This window comes from Rhagoletis zephyria, unplaced genomic scaffold, assembly GCF_001687245.7.
Source record: "Rhagoletis zephyria isolate East Lansing unplaced genomic scaffold, Rhagoletis_zephyria_1.1 Rzeph_scaffold_00300, whole genome shotgun sequence".
Classification (NCBI taxonomy): domain Eukaryota; kingdom Metazoa; phylum Arthropoda; class Insecta; order Diptera; family Tephritidae; genus Rhagoletis; species Rhagoletis zephyria.
Window position 1 is genome coordinate 168,855 of NW_016157384.1, and position 21,005 is coordinate 189,859.

A 21,005-nucleotide genomic window follows, 5' to 3' on the forward strand; every position below is an offset into this window, starting at 1 on the left:
TAAAAGCGACCATGCTTAAAATGCAAACAATTTTTTAGTTACAACAAATAAAGCACATACAAACAAACATTTGATTTATAGCCTCCACCCAACCCATGTGAGAATTGCAGTCATAAATTTAATTGAAAACCAAACAAAAAACTGTATCCTAACAATATTATGTAGTCGCTTTAAGCGTACAAAAACAATTTGGAAATTTTCTGCTTAGAAATTGGATAATAAAAAAATTAGTGAACAGCTCACTACCGGAAAAGTTCCGAAAAAATAAATTAAATTGCCCGAAAACCGAAAATTTTGCGCGACATTTCCACGATTCAAATTTCCCTTTACATTTCCGCTAAATTTTACACCCCAACTAATTTTTGCTTCGCATATAAATTTTCAGTTGACATTTTATGCTTGCCAGTGTTGCATGTTTGCCATATCAAAAATTGCTAAATAAATAATACGAACATCAAAAAAGTAAATAAATAAATATACACCCGACGTTTGTGCACGCCTGCAGCGTAGCGTACTATTTTAGTTATTTCCCACTTGGCCGCCATTTATTTACCCCAACACACAAAAACGCACACACACACACAAGCGTGCGCAAACTTTCCCCGCTTTCCAACCTCGCCTAGCTCTTCTCGCTATTTCTGTCGCCGATTTTTCATTTTATTTTTATTTATTAAGTTTTGTGCAATTTTTCGAATTTTCCTTTTTGTGTTAGTCCATACTGTTACTGATTGTGATTTTGATTTTCATTTTAATTTTGAATTTGATTTCATAAATGTCGCATGTTTCCGTGTGCTCAATTTTTTGACGCTTTCTATGTGAAAAGTGCAAACAAACTCATACTCGAACGCATACATTTCCACATAAATACTCGTATGAAATTGTCCTTGTTTTATTTGTATTGTTGTTGTTTTAGGAATTTTCATTTATCCTCATACTTTTCGCCTCTTTTTTGTAAATTTTATTAAATTATCCATTTCGACATACATATGCGAGTCATATTGACTTAGTTCCACACCCTTTACCTTTACATCCTCCCCTCCTTTTAACTACCACATATGTATGTATGCACATTGGGGTGGGTGTCCGATTGAATTTTTTTGGGGTTTTTGTTGGACCAATAGAAAATTATTAATGTAAAAGTGTTTAAATAAAGAATTTTGTATCATCTACTCTTTGAAGTCTGCTGAGGAGATACAGAGTTTGCCAATTGAAAATTAATTGATTTTCAAGGAAATTGATTTTCTACGTAAACAAATTATTTTTCCCCATAAGAAATATGTACATGGGAAACAGCATTTTAGACTACCCTGATGCACATACATACACACTTACATATCGTTAGTTTCCTGCCCTCCATTTCATTAACTTTTTTTCCTGCCGAATTTTTTTTTTTGGTTTGTCCGCTATTTGAAATTCTACTAAAATTTATATTAGTTTTGCATGCAAACTATTGAAAAATCAACGCAAAGGCGAAAATTCTGCGAAAAAGTTAAACCATAAAAATTAAAAAATTGTATGTAATAATAATAATTGGAAATCTAAAAACATAAATATTTATATACTAATGATATGAAATTTTTAACTATTTCTTTATCTATAATATGTATTTTAGAGCAAAGTTCAAAGCGCTAAGGTATTTTTTTATATGTACATATACTGTATATTGTACTAGCATATTTTTAAGCAGGTATTATGATTTAAAATGTTCTCTAATTTATATAAATATAGGCATATATGTATATTCAAATAACGCCATTTCTGTAAATTCAAGAGAAGCGAGTGCTGAGTGTAGTAAATTACTTTGGCAATTGAAACATAGATGTATTGTGCTTATCATAACTATACGACACTCACATATAGACCATGACTAATTATTTTATTATTTTTTAATTTGAATTATTTGTTTATAAAAATATAGTTTATTCTTTATCAAAAACCGAACAAATCCAAGTTTCAATCTTCGTGCAACATAAAAATCGGGGTTTTTAATAAGATTTCTTTGTAATATTTTGAGTATGCAGTTTAGAAGCCCATTCAATTTTAGTATAATAAAGTACAAGTCTGAAGTAGATGAGACTTGTTGTTGATTTTTGTCAATCTCATCTTCTCCATATAAAAAACTCACCGAATATACTTCGATAAACAAATAATTATAATTAAAGAATAATGAAAAAATGTGTCCAAGCTTATCAATATGTGAGTGTTGTAGAGTTATGATGAGCCCTATATATTAGAACGTACCAGTGTTGCCGCGAATCATTTTTAGTGGTAGCCAAATAACTTTAAAAAAAGGGTTAAAAAGGAGCTAAAAAAGTCGTGGTGGCTAAAATGGTAGCTAAAAATTTTTACTTAGATATATATATATAAGTATACACGCAAACATTTTCAATAAATAATGGTATAGAAAATCAATGAACTCTGGAAAAAAGCTAATATTTTATCCAACCAAAAACCTTTTTGTATATGTAAAAGGGAAATATACGACACCAGCTTGCTGGCTCCATCAAGTGATTGTACCATCAGGCTCGAATCATATAACTTACCAGCATGTTGGTACAATATTTATTTCTTTACAAATGAGGTCGAGGAAAGATCGAAATGATTAGAACCGAAATTTCATAATTTTTCTATCATTTTGTTAAACATTGTGTTTTTTTTTTTAATTCACAGCTGCAATATCGAGAACTAAACCTTCTACAAAACATAAATGAAAAAATGAAATAAAATTAAGTATATAGAACTTTTTCATGCCAAGTATAAATAAACTCTCCAAAGGGTTAAAAAAAAGGGCTAGGGGCAATTTTGAATTTATGTAGCCAAAAAAAGTATGTGGTAGCTAAATCTAGCCCCAAAGGACTAAAAGGGCAACATTGGAATGTACCATCTTACAAGCAATCAAAAAATTTCGTCGTTCTCCCCTGGGTTAAAAGTATTTTTACAATTGCCTTTTACATTTTTAAGGTGACACCTACATTCGGCAATAAACATTTTTGTTAGTATGTAACAAACGAGATAATTTTGAATGCTTAAACCCAAAATAGGCCTAAGAAGGCCCACTTGCCAATCCAACGGTTAAGAAAGTGTACTATCGTTTTCAGCACTTTAGCGCCTCGTCATAATCTTACCACGCACGTAGTTCATAGCGCCCACGGTTAGTGGTTTTATTAAACCACTCCTCGTCGGAGCATTCGTTCCCAAATAATATACCATTAGATATAACTTCAATATATATCGAGCCCTAACCGCCAAAAATTATTTTTAAATATCTTAAAAGTTATTAAAAAACTATAGCCAATGAAAATAAACCAATAAATACAATAAATATCTTCCACGGACATAACTTCCACCGAAAACATGACCAATGTTCCGAAATCCAAGACGATCTATATGGGATTATCTTCACTAGAAAAAATAATGGACGGATATAAGATTTTGGTTACACATGCGATGAATTTCAATTGTTTTACATTAATACAGCCAGTTTTTGAATATTTTTGAAGCTATTGGTTATAACCGGTGAGTGGAACTTTTATGACTTACATATCAGGTTCTTCTGGTGCTGTATTGTTAGGATATGCTAAATGAATTGTCGGTTTTCTAGCTACAATGCTGCATTGGGAAAACGTTTTCCGATTAACGCGAATTTCTTACGTTTTATTTCGCTTTTAACTCACGGCATTCCAAATTCTGGAAATCTCAAAATCAGTATAAACTGTTAAATAAATCCATGCGAAATTTTAATATAATGCGAATTCTGTCACAATCCTTCAAAATATGCAGTAAATATGCAGTATACATATGTATGTAGCTAAAATCATATAAATGAACTAAATTAAAACATTTTCATCGTTGAACTGAAACCGTAATTGGTTTTTGTTCTTAAATAGTAATTACTAGCGCTCCCAACTAATTATTGTGGAAGTGAAGTCATGACATAACTTCCATGAGATTTTCGTAAAGTTTTATGGAAAGTTTGTCATGACATAACTCCCATGGAAATTATGTCTGAATTTTGTGGAAATTAAGATAACTTCCACGGTCCTATGGAAGTTAAGTCCGTGGAAGTTATGTCAGTTACCCTAAATACCCCCTTCAGTGGCACTGTTTGCTCCTTATAAACATAGCAAATAGTGAATATAAATATATCGTTCAGTCTACAGGAAATAAGAATGCTTCTTAAATTATTTATTTTATTAGTTTTTTACACGTAGAAGATTCTCAAACTGAATGCTAAAATTACTCGTTTTCTACACGGGTATAATTGCTACACATCTCCGTATTTTTTCTCCCTCGAGTAGCTAAGGTTAAGTTATGCTGAAATGACCATACCACCATACCTAGGCCCGAATTCTTATCTTAGTTGGTTAAATTTTCTTCATCTCTGCAGCTTCTGCAAAATTCGTTATGCTAGCTTATGCGAGTGGCATTGCAGTAGCAAGCGGCATGCCTAAACCCTTGCAGAACTACGAAAGTGGAGCACATCAGTCCCCTCCTTGCAAGTTCGTCGGACTTCTCGTTGACCTGTATGTTCGGGAGTCCCGACACTTATAACAAGTAACAAGCAAACTTCTGTTACCGAGTTAACTACCTGCAGTGGAATTCTGGTAATCGCTATGCTAAATTTTCATCGCCAGAATTCTCTACATGAAAAGCAGTGGGGCCTAAAAATATACAACATGGAAAAGTAACAAATGAAATGTGTAATCAGCCGAATCTGAAAGTTAGAGGGTAATTTAGCTACTTGCTGCATGCTGTTAGGCGCGTCTGCTTTTTCTTTTTGAGATTTTTGGCGATCAAAATTTGCGATAGCAAATGTTGGAATCTGGCTGCTGAGTAGATGAAAATGTTGTTCAGCTTGAAAGACGCTACAGTGTACGGGTTGGCGAAGTGATTTATCAAGACCAACTGTCCTAAGAAAACTCCATCGTCCACTCTCTACTCTGCTTTAGAAGTGGAATGACCTACATTCTTCAGGAGCACACTTTTCCAAATTTCTCTATCTGGAATATAGGTTTTATACCTCTTTGGAAAGCTTAACTCGGTGCGCAGTAGTCCAATTACGGTAGGTCAATATTCTTTGAAATTACGGTGTGGACATCCTGAGAAACTCTCCAACTTGGTAATTCCCACAACTTCAAAACGGTGCACCCTGTGAATTGTTTTCCAATTACCTCCTTTGGCAAATAATGAGTGGGACGCACATTGATTCCGAAAGAGTTGTGCATTCAAGCTTACAGTTGTGGCGGGCTACCGCTGCTTTCCTAACAAGCTCAGCTCCGTGCTAGGCTTAAGTATTTGGGAGATTCCCCTAACTACGCTATCATTCTGCCAATATCAGGGAGCTGCAGTGAGGGGATCTGGTACTTCCTAGTGAAAATCAACAGATCAGTTTAGCCTGGATTTACTCCCAGGCCTTTCTGTTTGGTCCAAATTGACTTAAATTTGTAAGTAACTCTCTCGCAAACAGGTCTTCGTTCAGCTACTTTGTTGACCTTATTGATTTTTCTGAAGTAAAGACTTTTTCTTGTCCACTGTCTCCGTATTCTGCCAATAATATTGTACCTTAGTTTTCATTCCGATGTACATACTTAATAATTTTGTCTTGTAAAATAGCAGTGCAAAATTCTTCTCCTTCTGGCTTCTATGAACAGTCTTTGATGACTCAACATGTTGATTAAAAATCGATTAATTCAAATTAAGTATCCAAACACATTAATCTATGAGTCGAAAGTTGCACATGATCGCCTATTCTAACTGTAATTTTCAGCGAAAGTGCAGCAAAACGCCGCAATAAATGTACACCTATGTATGTACCTTTTCATCTTCGTCTAATATGTATACTCCAAAAATGCTATGCTACATATATAAAGTGCCCACACATTTATAAACCATCACAAATCCTAGTGAAAATAGAGGAGTATGCATATGAAATGCTGTAGCATACAAACAGGTGGGGTGCTCTCAACAGCTCAGCAAGAAGTGTCTTGCTAGAATCGAAAACCATACAATATCGGGGATAGACCCAACCCAATTGCCAGTAGCTACATATTTTCTATGTATATAAAACAGCCTTTTTTTGATAAAAATGTCGCTCGTTTTATATTTTTAAACAAAATCTTTTACATTCTTTTGCAGAAAAAAAGAAAAAGAAATTTACAAGTGGCAGAAAGTATCAGCTCGCACATACATATGTATATACATACATGCATAATCAAATAGAGCAGTGAAAACACTGATAGCATTCCAAAAAATTAGAAAAATACACATAAATATTGACAGAAAAAAAAATAAAACGAACTAAAATGAAGAAAAGTATTAAATATGTACACACCTATGTATACTTGTATATTTACATACATACATATATATGTATATAAACAAAAAACAAGTATCGCTGCGGCAACAATGAATAAAAACTCAAAAAAAATGCAGAACAGCAAATAGCAAACGCACTTCAAATTCAGAACGCCTGACGATTTCCCTTGGTGCGCACGGTGTATGGGATGCATAACCACACAAATGTACATATGTATACTAGGGTGGTCCAAAGAAAGTAAAGACGGTATTTTAATATTCTCACCACCTAGGATTGTTCTATATCGAAAGGAATATACCCTTCTCTATTCTATATTCTAGAATTCTATACCATTTCTACGGTGATATATTTTTTTGATATAGAACAATCCTGGGACAGCATTAAAATTCCGACTTTACATACTCTTCTCACATGCATTTTTACAACACCCTAATGTACTCATACATATAATACCTGCAACCAGTGTTGCCGTAGCTTTAACCATTAAAGTTTCCTCAAAGGATTGAAAAATGTAGCCAAACTTATGATCTCTGATTATGAATGAAGTGATGACTTCAAATCTATTAAATAGCCGAAAATAGGCTTATTCAAATTCTCAATATTTATCTTTTTTCGAAATTGAATAAACTTAGAATAAAACATTTCAAAAATAGAGCATATCTTTGTCAAAGTAGTCGATATATCCTAATCTTAAAGATATTCAGAAAGTCCACTTTTTCAAAGTGATTCCTTGAGTCAATTTAATCCAATACTGCCAAATAAAGTTAAGTGAAACAGCATCAAAATTTATACTAAGGCCTAAAAAGAAGTACCATTCAAAATTTAAGACAAAAATGTATCCAACTGGATGCATTTGTATCAACATGGCAACCCTGTGTGCAACACCAATACTTGTGAAAGCAAAGAAAAAGAAACTTAGAAATCACAAACATGCTTCATTTTCATGTTTTCTTTTCTTTTTTGTTGAGCTATCTACTTTCTCCCCTCAGCGTAGCAAAGTCTGCCATTTACATCTGTTCGCGCGCCAAAAAATGTTTTGCAGTCACAAATAGCGATTGGCGCCCTGTAGTGGGCTTACTCTCCCCAGTTATAGATGTCACTCGCCTGGGTTGCTTCATCCCTTTCGACGTCAAATGCATTTTTATAATGCACTGTTGTTTTGTTATTTTATTTTATTTTTTTTTTTTCATTTCCAATTTGAGCGAAGGCGGATTAAAAATTTCGGTTGAATTTTTTTCGGGCGAATCTCAGGATAAGGCTGATTATCAGCCTTTCTTTTCTCAAGCGGTTACTATTTCAGTACAGTCGACAGAGGCGTCATTAAGGTGCTTATGTAGGTATTTTAAATAAAAGTTAATTTAGAAAAAAAGTGATTCAAGTAAGCGGATCAAATTAGACGCCTAATTCATAAGTCATTTCGTTGACATGACTACCATAGGGCCTATATTTTAAAACGGAACTCAACCCCAACTTATATTTTTGGCAAATTATTGTAGAAATACTACTAGTTTTCAAGAATTTTAGAATAGCTTAGCTTTCACTAAAACCCCTGATTAGTTGTATACGTCGTCTTCCTTCAGTTACCCATTCTGCTATTTTAAATATGTATTGCGAAATATTGTGAGGACATTGCACTGTGCGCCATTAACTCTTACCGCTGTTAAACAACTTTACTCCATACCCAACTCTGCTATCTTAACATACTGTTACTATTTGAGCAGAACATCATTAACAACTCAGCGCTGTTGCAAACACCTGCGCACTGATTTTTTGTAGCATACCTTTAGGGGCGTGCAAGTTGTGTATTTTGCAGCATTTGATGTGCAAAATCTGTAGAGACTTTCGATGCAAGCAATTTCTTTCTTTGTTTTCCTCTTAAAAATAGCACTCTCTGACGCGCTCACATAAGTCTTATCTCTACAGTAGTTTCCACTGCTTTCCTCATTCTTTGGGGTACTTGTGAATCTGACAAATTCTTGAATACACACATATGTATGTACATTTATTTGGCTGGTTTATAGCGAATTTAAATGGGGAGCCTACTTGTGTACATACAAATCTACATACATATGTATAGTATATATTTTATATACTTATGTATATTTGGGTTTATGTGCTATGCATTTATCTTTATAAAATACAACTAAATTCCTTTCGCTACTCCACTTTTTTTGTACGCTACTTGTATACGTTTTATTGATAACAATAGCTCTGCAAAGCTGACGAAATCTACTTCATGTTTGTGTTGATTTTCTTCTACTCGTTGTGTACTTGCAATTTATTTTTTGTCGTTGTCCCGAACGAGCATTCACTTTCAGATAAATACGTCGGAACACAATATATGTACATACATACATTTGCATTCCTACGTGCATGCATGTATGTACATTAGTCTGCATCACTTCCCATACAAAAAAAAAAAAAAATCGGTGCTGGGTTTCCATTGGAATTATAAAATATATTATAGTTTAAGACTTCCACCAAAATATTTTGGAAAAATATGAAGATTTACGTGAGCGAGACCAATTTGAAAATACCTCCAAAAATGGAGTTTTTTATGAATAAAAATAGTTTCTTAAAGATTTTTTTTTTAAATCCCCTCAAATTACAAAACGGTTTAAGGTTAAAAAATTAGCATAAAAATGTTTTTAAACAATTTAAAAAAAAAATTTGAACGGAATCGTAATAATTAGATTTTTGATGCTGTTTTTAACTTTTTTCAAAGGTTGGTAGAAGAAAAACTTGAATAACTGAACCTAAACTATTCCGATTTGGACTTGTGAGGTATCCTTGGAAAGGTATTTCCTCGTCCTTTTTATTTCTTTGCTAATAAACTTATTCAAAGGATGAAAGAGAAAGGTAGGATGAACATGCGTCATTCCGAGTTGAATTAAGATGTGTTGGTATTTGAACAACAAATAAATTAAATGGAATATGAATGACTGTTTTTGCACAGAGATAAAATACCTTTCTACTGAGACCCCATAAGTCTAAATCAGAATAGTTTTGGCCCAGTTATAAAAGTTTTTCATAAATCAATCTTTGAAAAAAGTAAAAACAAACAGCATCAAAAATCTCATTACTACGATTCCGTTGAAAAGATTTTTAAATATTTTTATGCAGATTTTTTAAGCCTATCTGTGTGGTCATCTCAGGGGCCCTTTTACAAAAAGTTCTTTAAGAAACTATTTTTATTCATAAAAAACTCTATTTTAAAGCTGTTTTCAAATCGGTCCAGCTCTCGTAAATCTTAAGGTTTTTCCGAAATATTTTGGTGGACGTCTTCAAATGGAATAAATTTTGTATTCCCGGCGGAAAAATCGCAACTTTTTTTGGTGATTTAGTCTAATGTATATATGTACATACATACATATGTACATATGTGCGTGGTCCTTATAGAAATTCCTGCAGGGAAAACGCGAACTAGTGAATTACATTTCTAGTTCCGTACAAAGTCTTTATCGGCAAAAAAGGTCCAGTTCGATAGTCACTAGATCTCCACCAGTCTAGAAACAGCGAAATGTGGTACTTTAAAAAAATTATTTTGTTTCACTTTTTTCATTAGAAATCTATGTCTAAGGTGACGAATTTAGAACTAGCTCAGAACTATAGAAAACGGGATGCAGCGGGTGGATTGTTTACTTTACATAGAAATATATTTGGCGACTTTTTCGTTCAAATACGCTTCCATTCTGTACTTCTCAGATGCTTTTTCATAGCTTGGTAATACAAAACAAAAATTGGTGTTAATATTTTAACATCTTGGGACCTTTTAGAAACTAACCAATAACAGCAAGCACCTCGCCAAACTCAGCTACATCCAAAGGTATGTAAGCTAGCATTTCTTAAAATCATTCAAGCAAATTTAATTTCAAATTGAAAACACATTTCTTTGAAAAAATCGCACATTTGGAAGAAACGAAAAAAGCATATTTTTTCCTTCGTCTATCGGTTTTAGAACTGGTTCGGAACTATCGATAGAGGGATGTAGCGGGGGGCAATTCACCACCTTAAATTCGCCAGTTGTTTGCATGCAAAAGAGATTTATCGCGAACCAGTACTGGGTCTAAATGTACTAGAAGCGCACCAGTTCAGAACTAGGGATTTTTCCCATAGGGAATGCTACTGCTGGATTCTGTCACATTTTTAAAATCCATTCCTTTTCATCTCAACCTTCATCGTTGTTTTGCGACGGCAAGCTTACTTCCTCTCTATGATGTTTGCAGTTTTCTTACCTTTTTTTGGAAGGCACAAAAACACACCCACGTAGATGTGTATGTATACATACATACATGTGTATAAACGTTGTTTTAAATAAAATGAGAAAATCTTCTAAAAAATACAATTTATATCAGGCCATACGAACACCTATATGTATGTACTAACATATATATCTATTTTTCATTCATTCTCCTTCCCGAAATCATGCTTGCAACTTTTTAAAGGCCAATAAGATAACAGGAAACACTTGCAACATTTAGTTTCCTTTGATTTCTTTTTATACAAATCTAAACTAGTATTTTAAAAATAAACTTTTTAAAAATATATATACATATGTAGTAGGCAATAATATTTAACTTAACGGTTGGGCACCCACACATTCTGTCTGCACGTAAAAAATGCAACCTGAGCACATATGTATGCATTAGACTCCTGCGCAATTCCATTTAAACGGCCCAACAAGACATCCGATCGCCGCGCAAATACTTTCCATCCCCTACTTTCATCGTTCGGGTCAATTGTGAGTAAGCATAAACCAGTTTCAGCAAGCGTACGTAAACTACCGATCAATAGCAACACGCGTAGAGTATTTACTTTGCCTTCCGCAACTACTGCGAGTAAAAGGTATTTGACAGTAGAGTACTCTACTGGTAGTACTTGAGTATTTTCGAAGAAAACATACATTTGTGGCAAGAATGATAGAAGAATTTTCTGGATCGCGCATTTGTGGTATCTGAAAAAAACTAAGGACAGGAATGTAGTGGAGCGATGAAGAGAGCGACGAGCAAAACGTACTTTCAACTAAAATGCTGATATACATACCTAAGTACATATGTATGTATGTGCATAGATACGTATGTGCATAGATACATACATATGTGCATAGATACGTATGTGCATAGATACGTATGTGCATAGATACGTATGTGCATAGATACGTATGTGCATAGATACGTATGTGCATAGATACATATATATGTAAGTGTCCGCATATATTTTTTCTCGTCACTTGTTCTGTCGCTTCACTGCAGCAAAACCAAGTTGTGAGGAAAACCCTGACGATATGCGTAGAATTGAAACCATGGGTTCATATTAAATATATTTATGTATGCATGGACATATGTACATATGTTAAAATGTAGTTTCGATTTAAAAAAAATCGGATGAAGTTTTTCTTTCGCCATTCATACACCTCTAATTTCAGTATTTATTAAAAAAACTCAATGAAATTCAAAAACTCTATCTTGCATTTGGGTTTACTCAATACCAATTTGAGCTGTCGCAGTGTTATCAAAAAAAAAAAGTTATCAATGGGTAGGTTCAGAAGGCGCAGCAGTTGAGCGCAACCGTTGCTAAACAAAAATCAGTGATCGTTATGCGTCTTTTGAACGACTTCATACATTAGCTGTCAAATTCAACTCTCAAAGGTACACACCAACATGTTGTCTCAAATGATCAGAAAAATATTACGATCATCTAACACGCAACTATTCAGTTGATCAGAAGTACGCAACAACGCGTTCAGAAGGTGCAATCGCACCAGTTACTGAGCTGTTTCGCCTTCTGAACGTGCCAAATGAAAATTCGTTTCTCTTGAAATCAAGTTATATGGCTGCGTATGTATGTACATATGTATGTACATATTCCGAAATTTTTTTTATTTGTAAAGGCTCTCAAGAAAAACTAAAAATTCATATAAAATTACGCACAATAAATGGAAAATAAATTTTCTTCTATAAAAAATTTCTTAAATCAGTATGCAGCTCTTAAGAAAAAAATGCTCGTACATCTCGTCGCTACCATGTCCAACTATCGAATGTGAAAATCGGCACTTTTCAAAATTTTGATTTGCCACTAATAATTTTATTTCGTATAGCAGCATTGCTTAAGTTATTGTTTTTGACAACTTATTTGTTGGTTAATGACTGCAAATAGTTTTATAGAAAATTAGAGACGAGAAATAATACTTTCATAAAAATTTAAGTACATACATAGATTTAAAAAGCTGCTTGAATACAAAAGTTTTATGAAAATGTCACATTAAACAACTGTCTAAATCTACGTTATTTTTTATAAATAAGGCCGTAAACATTTCCTTACATCGTCAATTTCCATATTCTATTTTTACTCTTTCAATTTCACTGACCAGCGCTGCAAACGATATCAACTAGTAGGCTAACAACCAGAATTGAAATTTAATACGCAAGTACTTACCGTACTACAAGTATACAGAGAGTAGATTTGCTACTCCCTTTTGGCAGCAGCAAATATCTCTCGTACGCGATGAGGGAAAGTAGAGTACGTACTTTGGTGGAGTAATAGCAAGTACGTCAAGTATTTACTCTCTCAACGCCAAGTAGTGTATGTATGCGGAAAAAAAGTAACAATGTGTTGGGAGTAGAGTACAATGCAAGGAGTACTTATTGAATGAAATGCGGCAAATACAATTGCGCTGGACTCTAGTATGCATGTATTCTTTTGTGGATGTGTGTACAAAGATATGTGCATATGTTAGTTTATTTATATCCCTATGGCATCCCCTACTTGGTTTCATTCATATAATTCGTTTTCAGTCATTGGTTCGACTTACTCATTCCCTATTCTTGTCAGTGCCGTCGCTAACCCCAGCTGGAAGTTTTCTACTATAATTTGCTACCCAAGTTTACTAGACTTACCCATTTGTGGAACTGTTGAACATCCGGCCAGAAATTTTTCTGAATTAACGGATTTCGAATACCATGTAAAAATAAGAATTCGGTGAACAGCTGTCCCTAATAAATAAATATCACAATATTGTTGCACTGGGTTTTTGGTAGACTTATTCGAAATTAAAAATTAGTTACCAGGTAAATATCGCGCGCTAATAAAATATTCTATTTGAGAACGAGCTTACGAAAATATTTGGCAATGCTTTGAGGTAAAAGCCAACGACACTGCTATTTTAGTTTTTGCAGCTATGTGGATACGATAAGTAAACAAGGCAACGACAGTGCCGGAAAAAAGTCAACGATTTATGAACTAGAAATTGAGAGGCACCTAACCCGCTTACCCGGAGAACATCACCTGCTTTTACTTATGACAAGTTCCACACCCAAAACTATTAAACAGAGTTCCATAGTGGTTTCAGTGGTAAAAATTTCTCGTATATCGCTAGCTTAGAGTGAAAAGTTGCTAAGTTTCCATTTAAAAATTGCACAGGAGAGGAAAAAAACTTCTTATAGCCATTTTCTTCAAGTAGTTCACAAAACTTTGAATATAAAATTTTGCCTGTTTAAAGCAAGGCAAAACTCCATACGTATCAGAGGGATTCGATCTTCATTAAACAATTTCGTACTATTTTGGCCTTTTCGAAATTCCGGAGCTTTTTTTAGACTTAGAATATTTTCCTTTCATTAAATATAACCGAGAAAACATAAAACAAGGCCCTTAACCCTTTTCGAAACGATGCATTTTAAATTTCTCTAGCCTCCTGTTCGAGTCCTTATAAAAAGTGGACTTAGCAAATTTTCACTCTAAGCTAGCGATATGCGGAAGATTAGAACGCACTGAATTTTGTTTTGTTTTTTTCTTACTGTTTACCAAATTTATTGAACAAGAATATCAATTTCGAATATGTACATGCAATACTTCGAGAGCTTATATTCAATACCATCTATCTGCACTTTTTACAAAAATAAATTTCTAATATAAAAATCCACCTAAGACTTAACTGTCATCGGTGATGCTAATGCTGACCATGTATAACACTTGCCATAAGAATTTACTACTACATTGCAAAGTCAGAATTAACATCAGTGATCACACTACTGCATTTCGAGAGACCTGTTGTGAAATTAGTCGTGGTCGTCTAGCTCAACTAGAGGTAGGCCAAGGAAACGTCTGTTTCTAGTTTGGATAAGTAAGAGTTTAACCTACTATAGTTTCCAAACCACAATTGAGCCAGAGTAACGTGGGTATATTTTGACAGCTGGTGCTCTTCCTCTGCGATTGGTGGCGATTGTGTCGGGTTCAGTGCTTGCCATGCGTAGTTCTGGAGCATGACCTTCAATTTATAGAGATGTTTTCTGACGTGCGTGGGTGGAGGTTTTTCCTCAAGCAAGTATCGGCGTTCTGAGCATGAAGTACTGATCCCTTACTGGGAGCGATCTAACCCTGTTTATATCGATGAAGTCTCTTACACATAACCATCTTCAGGTATTATTATCCATATGTGCTAAAATTCCTTCTGGGGCTTTCAATTCAGCGCACCTACATTCTTACATATAGTACTCTGTTGTTGACGTGATTTTACGTAGGTATTTTATTCGCTGTCCATCCATCCGTTACCATATTTCTTATTTAGTGTTTTTATTTGTGTAATGATTTTTAATTTCCTCTCTTTTGATGCATTTCAATCAGAAAATTTTTATCTCTTTTTATAATGTTGTTTTCCATTTATTTTTAAAGCGGTTATGTTATAAAATCTATTTTGTTTTTTTGTTTTATTGTAAGGCAGCACATACATACTACACAATATATGTGTGTGCATATGCATCGGTGAGAAAAACATGACTATGAATTGGTTGCATACATGAAGGCGCTTCGAGTGTTGCATAGTGTTTTGTTTACAAATTAAAATGAGGGAAAATTTAAAAGCCTATTTTCTTGGTTTTTTTTTCATTTAGAAAGCGAAATACGAGGTTAACGTAAATATCATGGATGTTAGTGACGTACGAAGTGGATTCTAATACGTCGTATAACAAACAATTATTAAAATTTCAAATGGGATATAGAACATAAGAAAATATTGGAGCGGCGAGCAAAGCAAAGAGAATTGAGCAAAGCTTCAATTACAAACGTGTATATACGCTTTGCTCTCCACTATGCGCTCCCCCATTGAAAGATATGCGTTTGAAATCGACACCTGGCTCGATGCTCTTTGCTCGCCGCTCCACTATGTTTTTAGCCTAAGAATTCTCCTTGCCCAGCTAAATGAAAAAGTTTTTTTTTCTAACAGCGTTCTTTCTCGGTTGTCATTGTCAAACCTGTGAGTGTAATTCTCCCTTAAAAAGACTTCTCATAAACTTCCTACACTTGCCAGTCGCAGGGAAATGCTTGGTATAATTTTTATGGTTAAATTACTGACAGGCTCAATTTCAAGTCCGTCTCTTCTGGCTGATGTAAGCTTTAATGTTCCGTCACGCGTATCAAGACACTTTTGTCCCATATTTCTGAAAGCTTGTAAAACCAATTTTGAATTGCACGACCCACTCCGTTGCTTATGCCAGGATTTTAACTCTCATTCCAGCACGTTTGATATATCAGATCCGCTTTTCAGCATTAAGAAAGCGATACTCTCCTCTCTCAATAAGTGAATTATTGACATAAATACATAAAATCAGCTGATGAATTTAGTTCTGTAGCTGAACAGTTTTAGATCTCGACACTTAAAAAACTCCTGCCTATCGTGACTCGGCGCAAAAATTTAAAATATTGGTTCCGTACGTCATGCGGACTGCGCCCCTCGTGCGGATGGGCGGGAATGGAGGGTAAAAACCGTTGGGATATTATTATTATTATTATTATTATAAAAAAAAAAACCATTTGCCTCTCAGAGGCGGCATAAAATAGCAGGTCCCTCCATTTGCAGTATAACATCAGGACGAACATCACAAATTAGTGGAGAAGCTTGGCCAGACACTTGACAAAAGTGAATGTGCCAAATTTTTATTTTTATGTTTTCTTTAATAAAAAAAAATAAGTTTGGATAGTTTGTAAAAGCTGTCCAACTATAACCCACTGTACTGCTTACTGTTAGCCAAAGTGCTATTGAGTTTGGGTGAAAGTGATGGTGCACAAAAAGACCAAAAACTGGCATAAAAATGAAAAGAACTGTTTTGCCTTGACGTTTGATTTTTTGGTTGTTTTTTTCGGCAGGTGTTTGTTACCATCTCAATATTTCCATTTGGTCATTAGCACATGTATGTATGCGTGTTTAAGTATGAACATTCATTTCATTGCATTCTTTCATAATTTAAATATATATCTCCCCTTGCGCCTTTCTTTTACTGAGGCTTCAGTTTACAGGTATATTTTCGCTTTGATGTTTTTTCAATCATCTCGCAAATGCTTTCCAGTGCTTTTAGTATGATAATGGTAAAAATTACTTGTGAAATAAAAGAAATGCTTTTTATACAAATTAAATTAAAATAAATGAATTTTAACTGTTTATATATTCATTTGAATGCAAGCCTTTCGGCAAGTTAAAAGTGAAGCTTTCTACATACATGAAAAGATCTTTTTTGGAGGTAAATGATATGCTTTAAAATGAGAAATATGTGCAATCATAATTATTCCAAATATTTGGCGTAGATTTTCTATGCATACTCTTGAGAAATTAACTATGCCGCAGTGCTAAACATAAAAAAAAATAAAAATTATAATAGTCAACAATAAAAAATAAAAATTATAATAGTCATAGACTTGATAAATAAGAAGGCTTGTATAACTTGGTTAATGCCATATAGACGCAATATTCTATTAAATGATTTTTTATCTATTTAATGACATGATTCCGATATGGCTCACATTTGAAATTTATAAAACCTACATGGAAATTTTGCGCGATAGGTGGCGCAGGAGTCAAAACATTTAGAAAATCCAAATTTGCGGTCCGATTTGTTTCATATTTAATACCTTTATTACTTAAATTGAAAGTAGTAATAACAATAACAATAGATAGGCGCGCATACAATCTGTTAGGGTTTTGCCGAGCTTCTCCTCCGATTTGTGGCGTGCGCCTTGATATTGGTACAAAACCGGCAGGTACCTACAGTTTTACGCCGACTCCGAACGGTGACTGTATTTTTATGAGAAGCTGTTTTTCATAGCAGAAATACACTTAGAGGTTTGCCATTGCAAGCCGAGAGGCGAACGCTGTTAAGAAAAAATATGTTTTCTATATTTTTTTTTTGCGATGTTACTTTAACCAGTGCTTGAACCCAGGCCCTGCGGAGTGGTAGCGCACACTTCTAACCACTGCACCACAGCAACCGTCAAGAAAATGGAAAGAAATAACTCCAACAAAAATTTGCCGATAGGTGGTGAGGGGCTCGATTTTTCTTTTTTTTTATTAACCACTAGTAAAGGCTTGTTTTTAAAAAGTTTTGTTTTAAATTACGCGTTTAAAAATAATATCTTTTTCATTGTTTAATAAGTATTTTTCTTAATGATAGATTATTCTTAAGTTCGGGATTAATATGAAGTTTCTCCCATGGCCGCAAGACCAAATATATGCTCGGGTCTTGAAGAAAAAATGCGCCAATTAAAGTGCGTATGTTGCAGTGGGCTCAATATTTGAAGATATAAAAACTCTATCTACAAACTAACTACATATGTCACTCAGTTGAAGTGAGGCCTTCACATTTCTACGTGTTGCTGATGAAATATAGGTCATCGATGTTTCGAGACTATCAATTAGTGACTATTTTTGTGTGGGTATTGAGTAAGAGAAAGTTACAAAAGTTCACCGAAAATATGTGGTAAAAACAATCAAAGACAGTGAGCTAGATAGGGTATATAGCCTATGTATATAAGTATGTATGTCGTTTTGCTCGCAATGCTCTAAAGGTCGCAGTAGTCAAGTGAGCAAATTTTTAGATTTTATTGCTTTAAAAAGAAAATATTTATTTTTTTTTGTTAATTTAATTGTTTGATATTAAAGATTTTTTGGTTTATTTCGTAATGACGCTGACTCTATCTTGCTTTCTTATCCGGTATGTCCTAGTGCAAACGTGGTCATGCAAGAATATATATGAGCAAATCTAACGAGATGGTTTTTTGTGTCACTCCCTTCTTTCGATAGAAAAAAAAACCCTAAAACATTCCACTTGCTTTTATTTCATTTTATTATTTTGGTGTTTCAAAGACATGTGCAATTAAAAATACAGCAAGTATTTAAACAGTTTTAGGCTTAAAACGTTTTTTTTTAGGCGACAAAGTACCAAAATTACTAATTTTTTCATTGCCACTCGGAAAAATTATAATTGTTCTTTTTAATAACTTAGGGAAGTTTTCAAATAGACATATCTGTGAAGTTCCACGAGTGCGCCACCAAATTAAAAAAAAAAAATTGCAGCATGCAGAATATATGTCGCGGCTATTTTGTTATTTTTGAAATTTAAGGATTTTTTCATTTTAAAAGTTTTAAATACTTCAATATGTTAACATTAAACGGTGAAGATATTCTTTTTGCCAAAACGAATCAATCTAGAGTAATAAAACTAGTATGTCACCAAATGAAAAGGAATTATGTAGATTGATTATAAGATGACGATGATTTGCGAAACAAAAAGTGCAATTTTTATTTGGCACACTCGAAATTCATACTAAAATTGTTGTATATCTATATGAAGAGATTAATATATAGAAAAATATTCCACGGCAATATATAATTTTAATGACTTTTAAGCTAAGGCGTTCGAGTAAACGTGTGTTTGGTGCTACGGGGCGTATACGTTACAGCTACGTGTATATGAGCACGAGTTGTTATTTTGACCATTTTTATAGTTTATCTTTTTTAAGTTTTCATTTAAATTCAATTTTGCAACGAAATCTTATTGTTTATGCAAAACTGAAGATAAGTGTGTGACCATTTTCGATCAAATACACGCTTTTATAGTATTAGTGCGCCGATTAACTATTGATCAGATAGAATTCAAAGCGTAGTATTTCATCATGGTTTGTGGTCTGCCTACGGCTGAGCTCCGTTTGCCTTAATAATACAGAGTTGTAGCTTTAATGAAGACTCATCAGTGTGCTAAGTTTACAAGATTTCCGCTTTGGGCGTTCCTATAGAAAAAAAAACAGACGAATTTAAATGGAGCCTACGATTTTAAATTTGCGCATCCCCTCTTTAACAATCGGAAATTCTTTTAAAATTAACTGATATCCCGCAGATTCATTAAGAGTAAAGACAGCATCAATGTCAGTCAATCAAGCAATTGAAATTGAAAATGGTCAAAAATAAATAAATAAATAAAAATACAGATGAGTTATCGAAGAAAGAGTTCTAGCAGTCAGTGTAAAGGCACATATGTACATTAGAGTGGTCCAAAAAAGCATGTGGAAAAAATTAAAGTTCGAATTTGTATACCTCCACCCCCATGATTGTTCTATAACGAAAAAAATATACCCCTATTTTTTATTTTGCAATCAGAAAAAATTTAGAGGTCGCTCAAAGCGCTCAAAGTTTTCCATGTATTTTATATGGAAAAAACACTTTTCGTAGAAATGGTATAGAATTCTTGAAAATCAATATTTTTCGATCAGAAAACTCTGTTTCTCTTCTGGAGATTCCCAATAATAATAATAAATTATTTATTTAACAATTTTTTCATAGTAACTATATTTTATAGGTCCGCCATAACCCCCAGAAAATGCAGTGGGGGGATAAATTAAAAATCTTCGATATTGAAAATTGGTTAAATAAACAATTTGGGTATTGTTATTGGAAGTCTTCTGGAGATAACCAGAGTTTTCCGAACGAAAAATATTGATTTTCAAAAATTCGATACCATTTCTACGAAATAATTTCCCCCATATAAAATAGATGAAAAGCTTTGAGCGCTTTGAGCGACCTCTAAATATGTTTTGATTTCAAAATAAAAAATACGGGTATATTCGTTTTCGATATGGAACAATCCTATGGGGTGAGAGCATTTAAGTTCCGACTTTAGTTTTTTTTTTTACCACCCTAATATACATACATACCTACATATGTATATGGATATCCCCTCTATGTGCGCCATTGCGTATTGCCATATTTATTTATCGCAAATATTGTAACAGTACACTAACAATTCAGCTGCTGTCCCTCTATATTACGATCTGCCATACATATGTACTTGTATCTGTTTTTGTATTTGTATTTGTTTACAATCACGGCACATTGTCCTGCAGTTTTTTTTCCACTCTTACCTTATTTTTAACTCCATATTTTTCATTTCTCATTCTCACGTACGTATGTATGTAGATACGGGTATCTCTTTTGCTCACGCCCCTAGTTTTGCGTGCAATATCAATTTACAGTTTTAAGTACTTTCATAACTTTTGTATTTGCACATTTGGAGGAGTTGTGTATCCTCCGCAAGAGCTCACACTTACAACCCTCCACTGAGGCTCACTCCTAAATAGTATCTAGTTGCTTAACGTAACTCACATACCGGAAAATGCATACATTTGAAAATAAAGCGTAGCAAGTGAGACTTCAAAATTGCGTTTTTCAATATTTTTAAAATGAAAAATTTCTCATTTGCAATATTTTTTTTATTTTAATTTTGCGTGAAGTGCAACGGTAGTGCTGTGTCCTTTTTGTGCTGCCACTCATACGCATACACATATGTACATACATATTCGCATAAAGAGGAGTGCGCATATTTAAATCTCTACTTGCACTGTGAGTCTCCCGAAAAAAAATCAAAAATGTCAT

At 33.8% G+C, this 21,005-nt stretch overlaps 1 protein-coding gene across 1 annotated transcript in view; it reads left to right on the forward strand.

The window, feature by feature from the left end:
- The window catches only part of mamo (maternal gene required for meiosis), a 180,624-nt gene that overhangs the window by 88,120 nt on the left and 71,499 nt on the right, over positions 1–21,005 (forward strand). The gene's annotated exons all lie outside the window — the stretch shown is intronic.